The following is a 13,021-nucleotide window of genomic DNA, read 5'->3' as shown; positions in this document are numbered from 1 at the left end:
ATAATTAGCTTAGCTTAGCTTAGTGTAGCTTAGCTTATTCATTCAGACCCTCCTTTGTGAGGGCGCAATGTTGTAATTAGTGTACGTGTGTGTGTGTGTGTGTCATCGAACCCCACGTCTTTCTCCCTTTTATTTATCCACTTTCGATGGTTAGTTTAGGGAACATTTTCAATTAGCATACCTTATGCTTGCATGTTTGCATCATTCATTTGTATTGCATGCACTGAGGCTCGGCGCATCATTCAAACTGCATTGTATTTCAACACACTTATTTGAATACGTGTTTCAAACCATGTTATCAAATTGAATTAAATCATATGCCATATTAGTAGCTGAGCCTATTAATCGCATTATTGCATGTGTTGCATTAGACACTTAACATAGTCAGGATCATGCATTTTTCTAACTAGCTTTTTGTTTTGACTTGGAGTATTCGGTAAGCTTTTACGCTTTGACATACTTGCATAAGTGTGAGTGTTGCTATGATAGCATGCTTACCATGAGGCTATGTGCTTATATGATTAACTGCCTAAATGCCTGTGGATGAAGGCTTTATTACTTGAATTGGAACAATTTGACGAATGTGAGTTTTTAGCCTACTTTGCGAAGTGACAAATCATGTTTTAAGCCCACTTGAGGTGGTAAATCCGCATTTCTAAGCCCACTTGAGGGTGGTAACTTCAAACCATTTTCGAAAACAAACACGAGTCGAATTCGTTCCGATTCTTGCGATTTTAGTCTATACTTACTTGCGCGCGCGTCACGTAGTACAGCTAGCTAATAACTAGAATAAGAACACATGTGTTTATAAAACAACATATCATGCTTAGTAGAGGCCGATCCTTAGATCGGGCAAGCGGGGCGCTCATTTCATGACCTTTCCCTCCCTCGTACCCAAGTTCCCGAGCCGAGGCAACTTTGGTGATGACGAACACGTGGCCTTTGGCATGAGTTAGGGTTTTCCAAATTTTCTCAAAAATAAAATATTTAGGTAACGACTCTGTAATCTGGCAAAATAGTCCAATTTTGGCATTATTTGATTTAAAATCAATTTTTCAAAAAGATTTGCTGGATTGAACTCTTTGGCGTTTATTAGTTTCACATTGCACTTTGTAAGATTAGATTCAGAACCGTGACAGGAGTCCGAACTGTAGGACCAATTCGAGCCTCTCCGAAAGGGAGGCGCGTGAAGAAAGTCGAGTCTACAGTTTCTGGCGACTCTGCTGGGGATTTAGAGAACTTGACTCGAACTCATGATATGTTGTTTTATTTACACTTATTTGTTTTTTTGCATTGCATTTGCATTGATGCACCTAAGTCACAGTTTTTGCCATATGCTATTCCTGGGCGGTTTGTCGGAGGCTTGCTTAGAAAAGCGTGCCATAAGGTTGACTGGTTATGGGCTCTACCACGATGGGAACATAAACCTTGGATCTGGATCACCGCTGTATCGTTTGATCCTCTTTTCACTTCTCGGTGTTAGGAGCGAGAGGTATATTAGGTGGTCTTGCTAAGGCACCCTTTTTGACCAATCGACCTAGTTGCATAGTGGAAGCCTTAGAGACTATTCCAAACTAGGACAGGTTGCTCACCCGAATGTAGAATTAGTTGAAACCGTTTGCTTGTGTAGCGAACCCCTAGTTCTTGACAAAATTAGGACAGGGAAACCCTACCCCACCATAGGGGTATTTTTGCTCTCACTTGCTTAATATGGGCTTTTAGAGTGTGACTTTACAGGAATGTATGTATCAGTTGCAAGTCTGGGTATCAGTTTGGGGGTACCAATTTTCAGGCAGAAATTTGGGACAAAAATCAGTATGTGAGTACAGATTGTCCAGCTTATGATTTCAACTATGTGTTGTCTCTGTCTAAGCCGAGGTGCTGTGCGTTTGCTGATTGTTGTTTATTTTCTTTTTGCTTTATTTTCTTTTTGCAAGGTAGCATTTTCACAATTGCTTCCAATGAGGCAGTTACCCCCCAAGCACTCTGAACCAGAGTAAGGCAGCTTTATCGATCTGGAGATCTTGTGAGAGGACAACCCGTGTTTGCTTCGCTCTCCCAAGTTACAAGATGGAGAAGAGTTCGACATAATTCACCAGCTCATCAGTCACCAATGCTCAGTGAAGTCCAATTTTCTGCTTCCACATCAGAAAGAGAATACACACCAGGTCAGATATATCAGTGCCCCGTAGACAGTATGGAGGATATGATGGGCCAACTCCAACAGGCCATCGAGGCTATGCAACGAGACGCTGCTCGCCAAGCGAAAGTTACGGCTCGCCAAACAGAGGTTGCAGCGTAGCAGGCTAAATTGATTGCTAGGCTTCAACAGCAACAACAACCACAACAAACAACAGCTTCTGCATCCCACCCACCTCTTGTAGATATCCCAGTACCTAGAGCTCCTGCTCTCATAGCCAATGTCCAGGAAAATGCGGACATCCCAGTGGATCCAATTCCTCCCCAGACTTCCAAAGCACCGGCCTACCCAACGGAGACCCCCTTTGAGTTCGAGGTCGACCCTACGGCTTTGAAAGTAAACAAGCTTGAGAAACTTTTTAAGAGGGCTCAGGGTGTCAACTCGATCCCGGACATAGAGGACGGCTACATAGATTCGGTGGTGACATTGCCGGATAGATTCAAAATGCCACACATAGACCGCTTCGACGGCTTGAGTGATCCTATGGTCCATTTGTGACTGTTCTCAGATATTCTGCGGCCAATGGGCCTGACTAGATTACAGAAGCTATCCCTCTTTGGCCAGACCTTGTCGGGTATTGTAGCTATTTGGTATGCTAAACTGGAGGATTCTGTGAAGAGAAACTGGGAAAAGATGGCTGAGGCCTTTGTTGCCCAATATTCTTATAACAACCAAATCGAGGTCACAACTCGTGATTTCAAGGCTACTTGTCAAGAGTCGAAGGAGGGTTTTTCTGATTTCGTCACTCAGTGGAGGGCCAAGGCCTCTATGATAACAACTCGACCAGCTGAAAAAGACCAAATCCGAATGGTGGTCCATAACTTGCAACCGAAGTTGTTGCAAAAGATGATAGTCTTACCTCTACCTATATTTGCTGACCTTCATAAGATAAGGGTGTGCATAAAGGATGCGATGAAATAGGACTTCATTGACCATGAAAAAGAGCAGCCCAAGAGGTCCTTTACACGCAGTTTAAATGCGGCTACGAATAACAATGTAGTTGCAAGGACCTCCGATGCTGGCATGGTCACCACCACACTGAAAATAGCCACCCCTTTTACTGGCACATCTGGAACTACCTCACAACCTGCAAAGTACCCACCCCGGGGCCAGAGGATGTTCACCCCACTCTACATGTCTCTGTCAGCAGCCTTGAGGGTCCTAATCAGAAAGGGGCATATAAAGCCCCTGGAGCCTCACCCATTGCCTAATCCCCTCCCTACTACACACAACCTGGCCAAGTACTGCGCTTTCTACCAGCAACATGGTCATGACACTGACCTATGCTTTAGACTCCGTCATGAGATTCCGGATCTCACTGACAACAAAGTGATAGCGCCTCTCGAGAAGCCTAACGTCACTACAAATCCTCTCCCACCACATAACCAACCTTCTCGACCTAGGCAAGTAAACCTTATCCAAACACCGGACGTCCCGTACGACCCCAACATATACATCACTCCCTCCCACCTACCCAAGCCGACGCTATTCATCCCGGAAAGCACAGACTTGTGCATGATGAGCGAGTCCATATCCCAACCCAAGCCAGTAGTGGTGACTGTGGAAGAGAAAGATAGGGTGTTCTTGGTGGAGAATGGAAATGTCGATTCAGAACCTGAGGGATCTGTGGACTTAGCAGAGGAAGAATACAACCCCTGTTGCCATATCGTGCCAACAAGTCAAGCCAAGTCAGAGGTGGAATTACTGAGGGGAATGGAGGTCAATGTAGTCTGAGAAGATGGACTGAATCAAGGATTGGATGACTTAGCTGAGCTTGAGGAGGACATCAGTAATCTGCAGTTCTTTGATGAACAGGATCCGGGGGATGTACACATCAACTGGTTCGATATGAATAGATCAGTGGACAATTCAAGGTGGCTTAGTGATGAGCCGGATGTAAAAGAGAGATCTCAACCTAAGTAGGAACAATTAGAAACAGGAATTTCTGCAACAGCTGAAATGGACGATTACAAGGGGAAGTTGTCAGAGAGCACAGGTACTAAGAATTTTGCTCGGGGGTTGAGCAACATTTGTACAGCCGATACAGAACAGGAGGCCGCACTGAAGCGGTTCGAACATGAGAGAACTGAGAATGATAAGAAGGTTAGAAAGGACAAAGGCCCCGCGGGGATTGACTATGTCGTGAACACATGAATGATTACAGTGGAACCGGACGTGTGCTTGTCGGTTGTCGGAGGAACATGGTGGGAAGACGATGATTTACGTCTTGCCCATACTGATGAGGACTGGGGACATAATTTGCCAAATGATACATGGTATGTCGAGGAAGTGGATCACATGACCCGGAGCGGGTGGTACTTCAAGCCCCCACATCTGGACCAGCCGGAAGCATCTGAGAAGGATAAGGAGGCAGAGAAACAGAAAAAGAAACTGTTGGAAAATGAAGTTGTACTGAAGCAGTTGAAGAAGATTCAGGCGGATATGTCCATCTGGGGATTGCATATGGCGTCACGGGTGCATAGACAAGCTAACCTGTCTGCGATAGACAAAGCCAAGTTCTCTATTGACACAACCCCTGAGCAGTTGGTGGGATTGGTTTTCCTGGGAGGGCCTCGCCGGCTTTGACCTTTACAGATAAAGAATTGCTGCCCGAGGGCCCTGAGCATAATAAGCCACTATACATCTCTGTTGAATGCAAAGAGAAGTGGATACCAGTTGTCTTGGTTGATACCGGGTCTGCAATCAATGTGTGCCCGTCGCGTACGGCCTATGCTATCGGTTTAAAACCCGCAGACTTTGTGCCAACAGCCCATGTGATTCGGGCTTATGATAATACAAGCCGGGAAACGATGGGGAGAGTCTGGATTAAAACGCAGGTGGGCCCGGTGCAATAGGACATTGAGTTTCATGTCCTAGATGTTCCAGCCACCTTTAACTTACTTCTTGGGTGGCGGTGGCTGCACCAAGTGAAGGCTATCTCTTCCACTCTGCATCAGATGCTGAAATACCTCCATGGAAAGGGGGTAGCTATTGCTTTTAGGAACTCTTCCATACATCCGCCGCCGGAGGTTACTACACCGGTCTTGGAAATTGTACACGGTGAAGAGGATGTCTTTTTGTTTGGGTTCACCTTGGCCGCGGTCTGGGTAGTGTAAGATATTCTGGCTGTTGATAAGGGATTATATGTCAGTGCACAATCCGTGTACCTCATGAGTAAGCTCCAACATGTACTTGAAATGGGATTGGAAAGGAGCGGCCGGAAGGGCGTCGTTGCATTGGCCGAAGTGCCACACAACCCTCATACCTGTGGTTTAGGTTACAAGCCTACCAAAGAGGATTGGGTAAGAAAAGGAAGAGAAATGGCCAGAAGAGCCAAGGAAAGGCAGAGTAGGAAGCACTATGAGTTAGTGAATAGACCTATTCAAGGAACCCTAAACTTTCGCTTTGTTCGGGAAGGGGAAGAATTCCCATTTTGTGGCTTTCCTAAGCCATGGCTGAATTCTGAGAAGCGACATTTGCCCGGCTTTGAGATCTTTTTTGACCTACAACTGCAAGGGGATGATGCCTCAGAAGAACAAATTGACTTGCCTGCTGAGGCAGAACAGAATACAGAGGATAAGTCCAACGGTAATGAGCTTGAGATAGGAGCAGCGCTGGCTTGTCTCATCTCGAATCCTCAGATCACACCAGAGAATTTGGGGGATGAATTCTCTGTTTCCATGATTGGTGATCAATCGGCTGTGGGCCTTTCTTCCGACATTCTGGATGCACTATCGCAGCCTCTCTCGTTTGGAAGTTCGAGGAGGGCTTTTTGTCCGGCAGCTCTGAATCAGGTAATGAGAATCAGATTCCAGTTCTTCTGAGTCGGAGTCCGGTATTCCTGGGGTTGATAACCCGAATGCCGTTGTTTTGTCCAGGTTGTCTTTTTCCTTTTCTTTTGAGTCGGTTGTAACCGAGGAACTGGACAAGCTGGAAGTTGTGAATGAGAATGGTACCACTGCTATTTCTGAGTACATTTCTGTGCCATTAGTATATTGCATTGATCATGACTTTTAAAATTTTGATGAAAATGACAAGGAAAGAATTCCTCTGGTTTTAAAACATTTGATTGATCGAGAAGAGTAGAGGTTTTTAAAACCCCTGGTTCATGAAATCACTTCAATTAATGTTGGTACTGAGAAGGATCCGCGTCTGGTCCAGATCGGGTCCACGTTGTCTTTGGAGGAATGCGAGCGCTTAGTCGCTTTATAAAAAGATTTCAAAGATGTTTTCGTGTGGTCCTACGAGACATGCCTAGAATCGATCCTAATATTGTACAACACTGGATCCCTCTTGACCCTATGGCCTGACCTGTTAAGTAGAAGCTTCGGAGAATACACCCGGATTGGACCTTGAAGATTAAGGAAGAGGTCACTAAGCAAATAGACGTAGGGTTCTTGCTAGTATCTGAGTATTCGACTTGGTTGGCTAATATTGTTCTGGTGCCAAAGAAAGATGACAAAATTTGGGTATGTGTGGATTTTAGAGATCTGAACAAAGCTAGTCCGAAGGACGACTTTTCTCTACCGCATATCGACGAATTGGTGGATTTCACAGCAGGGCATGAGTCACTCTCCTTTATGGATGGATTTTCCGGTACAACCAGATCTTGATGACACCCGAGGATAGGGAGAAGACTGCCTTCACCACGCCGTGGGGAACCTACTGCTATAGGGTGATGCCGTTCGGCCTAAAAAATGCTGGGGCTACTTATCAATGGGCTACAGCCACTATCTTGCATGATATGATCCACAAAGAGGTTGAGGTGTACGTGGACGACATGATTGTCAAGTCTAAGGAAAGAAAGGGCCACTACACCGCCTTAAAGAAATTCTTCCAACGGATCAGAGAGTATCGGTTGAGGCTGAATGCTTAGAAATGCACTTTTGGTGTCACAGTAGGGAAAATGCTGGGGTTCTTGATCACACAGAGGGGCATTGAGGTTGATCCTTCCAAGATTAAGGCCATCCTAGAAATGCTACCACCAAGGACTGAAAAGGAGGTGCGCGACTTTCTGGGTAAAGTGCAATTCATAAGACGGTTTATTACAAAATTAACCTTGACTTGTGAACCACTATTTGGTCTCCTGAAGAAAGGAAAGAAATTCCAATGGGATGACCGATGCCAAGTTGCTTTCGAGCAGATCAAGCAGTATCTACAGAACCCACCCGTGTTGTCACCAGTAGAGCCAGGGAAGCCGTTGATTTTGTATCTGTCAGTAACCGATATGACAATGGGCTGCATGCTTACGTAGGAATGTAAAGACAGAGTGGAGAAGGCCATCTATTACTTGAGCAAGAAGATGTTGGAATATGAGGCCCGTTACACTCCGCTGGAAAAGGGTTGTTTAGCTTTGGTATGGGCCACCAGGAAGTTGAGGCACTACCTGTTAGCTCACTCTGTAATACTGGTTTCGAGATTGGATCCTATCAAATATCTCTTCAAGAAACCAGCGCTTATGGGTAGGCTAGCTCATTGGTTGCTTCCTCTCTCCAAATTTGACTTGAAATACGTGACTTACAAGTTTGTGAAAAGGTGAGCGGTAGCGGAGTTCCTAGCCGATCACCTAGTGAAGTAAGACGAAGCAATAAAGTATCTGTTCCTGGATGAGGCCATTCTGCAAGTTGAAGAAGAGATTTGGACTATGTACTTTGACGGAGCATCTAATCAGTACGGGTATGGGATAGGGGTATTGCTGATAGCACTCGATAATTCCCACATACCTTTAGCCTTTAAACTTCGATTCAAAGTATCGAACAACGAAGCAGAATACGAGGCATGTATCGCTAGTTTGGAAGCTGCCCTGGAACTAGGGGCAAAATGGTTGGATGTCATTGGGGACTCTAACCTGGTTGTATCTCAAGCAAAAGGAGATTGGAAAGTTAAAGAAGAAAGAATGAAAACTTATCACCAGACCTTGGACGTTCTGATTCCTCGGTTTGAAAAGATGACCTTCACCCATCTGTTAAGAGAGAACAACAGGTTTGTTGACGCTTTAGCAACTCTATCTTCCATGATAGACATCCCTTTGGGAGTCCGAATGCATCCGATCATTATTGAACATAGATATGTGCTGGCCTATGAGTTGATCGCCTCAATAGATGAAGTACAAGATCAGAACCCCTGGTATTATGATGTCTGAAACTTCTTGGAAAATGAGGCTTATCCACTAGGGGCATATGCCAAAGATAAAAGGGCAATATAGTGAATGGCTGCTCAGTTTATCATTTGCAGGGGTAAATTGTACAAATAAGGCCATCTGGGAATGCACAAGCTGTGTGTTGATGAAGAAGAGTCGAAGCGCCTAATGGAGGTCATCCATGGAGGGGAGTGCGGATCACACATGAGTGGAGTAATGCTAGCCCAGGAAATTCTCAGGCAGGGTTACAACTGGTCAACCATGGAAAAGGATTGTATCGGTTTTGTTCGAAGATGCCACAAGTGTCAGATCCATCCAAACGGCATGAATATTTCGTCATTGATACTGTACAACATGACTTCTCTATGGCCTTTTTCAGTCTGGGGAATTGACATTATTGGGGCAGTGTAGACGTGCCCCAGGAACTCCCTGATATCCGTGCCTGCGAGAGGGTGTGAATCTTGCTTTGTTCTGAGTTACTACAGTTCGGACTCAATGTCATGGTTCTGAATCTAAATCTCACAAAGTGCAATGTGAGATCGATAAATCACCAAAGAGTCCAAATCCGGCAAATCGTTTTGGAAAACTGATTTTTATAAAGAATTGTCAAACATGGACTGCTTTGCCAGATACAGAGTCGCCACCTAAATATTTTATTTTGGGGGAAATTTAGGAAACCTTGACTCGTGCCTAAGGCCACATGTCCGTCATCACCAAAGTTACCTCAGCTCGAGAACTTGGGTACGAGAGGGGAAGGTCATGCAATGAGCACCCCCGCTCGCTCGATCAAAGATCGGCCTGTACTAAGTATGATATTTTATTTTTGAAAATACATGTGCTCTTATTCCAGTTAATTAGCTAATCTTACTATGTGATACGCACAGCATACAAGTATAGACTAGATCGCCTAATTTGGAACAAAACATTACATGTTCGTTTGTGAAAATGGTTTGAAGTTTGCTACTCGCAAGTAGGCTAAATTCAGGATTCGATGAATTGTTCCAATTCAAGTAATCCAACCTTCACCCATAGGCATTCAAGCAGTTATATCAAGTAAGCAGTTAGCCTCATGGCAAGTATGCTTTCATGGCAGTCAATAACACACATGCAGCATGCTAAAGCGTAAGCACTCACAGTGTACTCCGAGCCAAAATAGAGAACTAGTTAGAAATCATGCATGATCCTAGTTCATGTTAGGATGGCTAATGCAACACATGCAAAAATGCAGCTAAGATAGGCTCGGCTATCTAGAATGTCATGTGAAATGCAACTCGATAACATGCTGTTTGAACACGTATTCAAGTAAGTGTATTGAAAATACAATGCTGGTTTGTATGATGCGCCGAGCCTGGTGCATGCAAAACAGATGAATGGATGCACGCATGCAAGCATAAGGTATGCTAAACAAAATATGCCCTAAAACTAACCATCGTAAGCGGTTAAGTAAAAGGGAGAAAGAAATAGGGGTTGGAAGACATGCATCACACACACGCACGCTTATTACAACAGTTGGCCCTCTTGACGGAGGGTCTGAATAAGAAGCTAACTAGCTAATCTAAGCTAATTAAACTACTTATTACATCACAAAATTGAATAACTAGGTACAACTAATTATTGCAACACAAATCGAATAGTTAAACGCATTAACAAATTAATTACAAACCAAAGCGTAAACTAGCTAAGCAAATTAGCTAAGTAATGCAGTAAAACAGGAACCTCAAAGGGAGAAGAGTGTATGCATGATCGGCCGCCTTGTTCAGAAATCCGTCGCGATGCCCCAACTTGCCTCTGTGCTCATTTGTTCTCAGAAACTTGCACCAAGATCCAGAAAGCTTCTAACTCACCTTGGGGACCTGTGGGAGGATGGCCGACCACCTAGGAGTGCTTCCATCCATTGGCCAACCACTTTTTGTTGCTACAGACCAGAAAAAGTGGTCGGCCAGCTAGTTTTTCTGGCTGGTCGGCCAGTTTTTGCTGCACTTCTCCAATTTGCTACAATAGAAAGTAAGAAAGGGCATGGCAATGTATTTGCAAGATATGCGTGCACAACCACCCTCCCTATCATTTCATAAGCTCAAGGGAGTGTGATTCTCGACCCTCGGGCCACCAATTGCGGATTTCAATGCATGATGGCCGAGAGGCGAAATTGCACAATTCAATTTGAAAATGAATGCACACATAAACACATAAGGCCTAAAACTCTGTCATGTATGATCAAGAGCGTCGACGACCGAGAATTAAGGTACGTTTCATCACTTCAAGTGTGAAATGTTCCTCGTTTCTCGTGTTTGAACTAACACCTATTCCAAACACAATGCAATACATAACATGGCATGCACAATGCTATGTAACATGGAGTATGCAAAAATGCAATGCAACACAAGCATGCAAATATGCAATATGACTTAAGCATGCAAACATGGAATGCAACATGAACAACTTAACAAGGCTAGTGGCATGTACAATGCACAATGCACAATGCACAATGCTAATGCATGCATATTCAATGCAAGACAACATAAGCATGCAGCAATATGAAAAACAACTAGCATGCACAATGCAAATGAACATAGCATACACAAATGCAATGAACAATATGGCATACTCAATGCAATGACTATCATGGCATACTCAATGCAATATGATCATGGCATACTCAATGCAAATCAAGAGCATGGCATGCGCAATTCAAACAATAACATAACATGCACAACGAGATGTAACATGGCATGCACAATGCTCAATGGACTTAAACCAAAATGGACAGACCTCAGCCATGCCCAAATCAGTGGCCATAATGCTAGAATAAAGGCACAAAAGGGGCAAGGCATGCATACACAATGCATCGGTCATTCAACTAGGCCTAAGAGCACAACTCTCAAGAGTGCTCAAGGAGTGATAAACATGGAAGTGTGACAACACTAAATGCACTAAAATGAGGTAAGAAATGATGCCAAATCATTCAAACAAAGCAGGCATAGCATGCAAAGGTCCTTAAAGCATGAAGCTAGTAAAGAGGACTAAAAAGGAGGCATGCAATACATGGTACAAATGCATGAAACAACCATGGACAAAGCTGAAATAGGTCAAGACAATGACCAAAACATGCTAAGTTAGGGGCTCAAAGGTCGAGGCAAGATGGCATACATACTAGGCCACAAACAAGGCAACAATGCACAACACTCAAAGGCACTTAAATCATGCAAGAAGTGGGAACATAGTCATGCTACATGCTCTGAAATGAAGTATTAAATGATGCCAAATCATCTAAATAGCTCAAAGATAGCATGCATGAGTCATCAAAACACAAAGCTAGCAAGGCCAATTGCACTACAGCTATACAAAGCATGAAGCATATGGAAAAGGCAACCCCAAACAATCCTAGAACATGTCAAAATGATACTAAAACATGTATGGAAGGAAGCGAAAAGAAGCTAGCATGAAGGGCATAAGACATGATGCATACAAGGCAAATAAGGTGGATTACACTACACCTATTAAGACCAACCATGGGATGACTTCACCAACAAAAATCAGAGTTATATCATGGCAAAATAATCCCAAATAAGCACTGAAATGATAGCTCGCAAGCTTAGGCATGAAGGCATACGCAATGACTCATGTTAAGGCATAAAGGGGCAAACCCTCTAACGCATTGAATGAGCAAAAAAATGCAAGTGAACATGAAACTTGGACTGAAATCACATTATAAATGATTCCAAATCATTCAAATAGTCCAAGTAATGCATGCTAGTGGACGTGATACACAAAACTAACAAGCTAGAATGCATTATAGCTATACAAAGCATGGCATGCATGACCAAAACAATACAAATCAGAGCTAGAGCATGCTAAAATATGGACAAAAGATTCTTAAAGTTAAGCCAAAAGCATCCTAGAATGACATGTTAAAGCATGATGCATGTTAGGCTATTTCATGGAATTGCACTACAAGTGCATAGAGCATGCAAGAGGTGACCAAACCAAACCCTAACAGAGGTATGGCATGGCAAAACATCACCAAAAACATGCTGAAATGGACACAAAACAAGCTAGAATGACATCCTACTTCATGAAGCATACAAGACTAGTTTGTGCAATTTACACTACAAGTGTATAAACTATGCATGGAGTGACAAAACCAAGTAAAAACAGTGGTATTCCATAGCAAAATAAGCCCAACTACAAGCTAAGATATGGCCAACATAAGCTTAACAAACATGCTCACACATGAGACATATGAAGCAAGTATTGAAGACACAAGGAGAGGGGATGACCCTCTCCTTTTTGGGGCCTCAAAACACCATCCCCACCATTGAAATTCCTCTGGATTTCAGTGGTGAGAAGGCCAATACAAGGTGGTCCCAAAAGCTCAAAAAGAAGGCACAAAAGCAAGCCTAAGCAAGGCCTAAGAGGGGGTAGACAACCCTCAACACAAAAGTGACCTTAAACAAAGATCTAAAGCATGAAAGAATAGAAATTTTTGTCGTTAAGAGTTAAGCTTAAATCAGCATGCAAAAGGGTCCAAAAGCTTAAGCAAAACAAAGGGTTTAAAGTGTTAAAGGCTCACCCTTGTAGACCAACTTCAAAATCACAACTCCAACAGGTTTTTCAAGCTCAAACCAAACCAAAAACTTCAAAATCAACTCCTAAGCACCTTAGCAACAAAAGAATGGTGTTTG

Source organism: Camellia sinensis, chromosome 4 (genome assembly GCF_055761805.1).
Source record: "Camellia sinensis isolate YWXY chromosome 4, ASM5576180v1, whole genome shotgun sequence".
Taxonomy (NCBI): domain Eukaryota; kingdom Viridiplantae; phylum Streptophyta; class Magnoliopsida; order Ericales; family Theaceae; genus Camellia; species Camellia sinensis.
The sequence above is the reverse complement of the archived record's forward strand: the minus strand, read 5'-3'. Positions refer to the sequence as shown.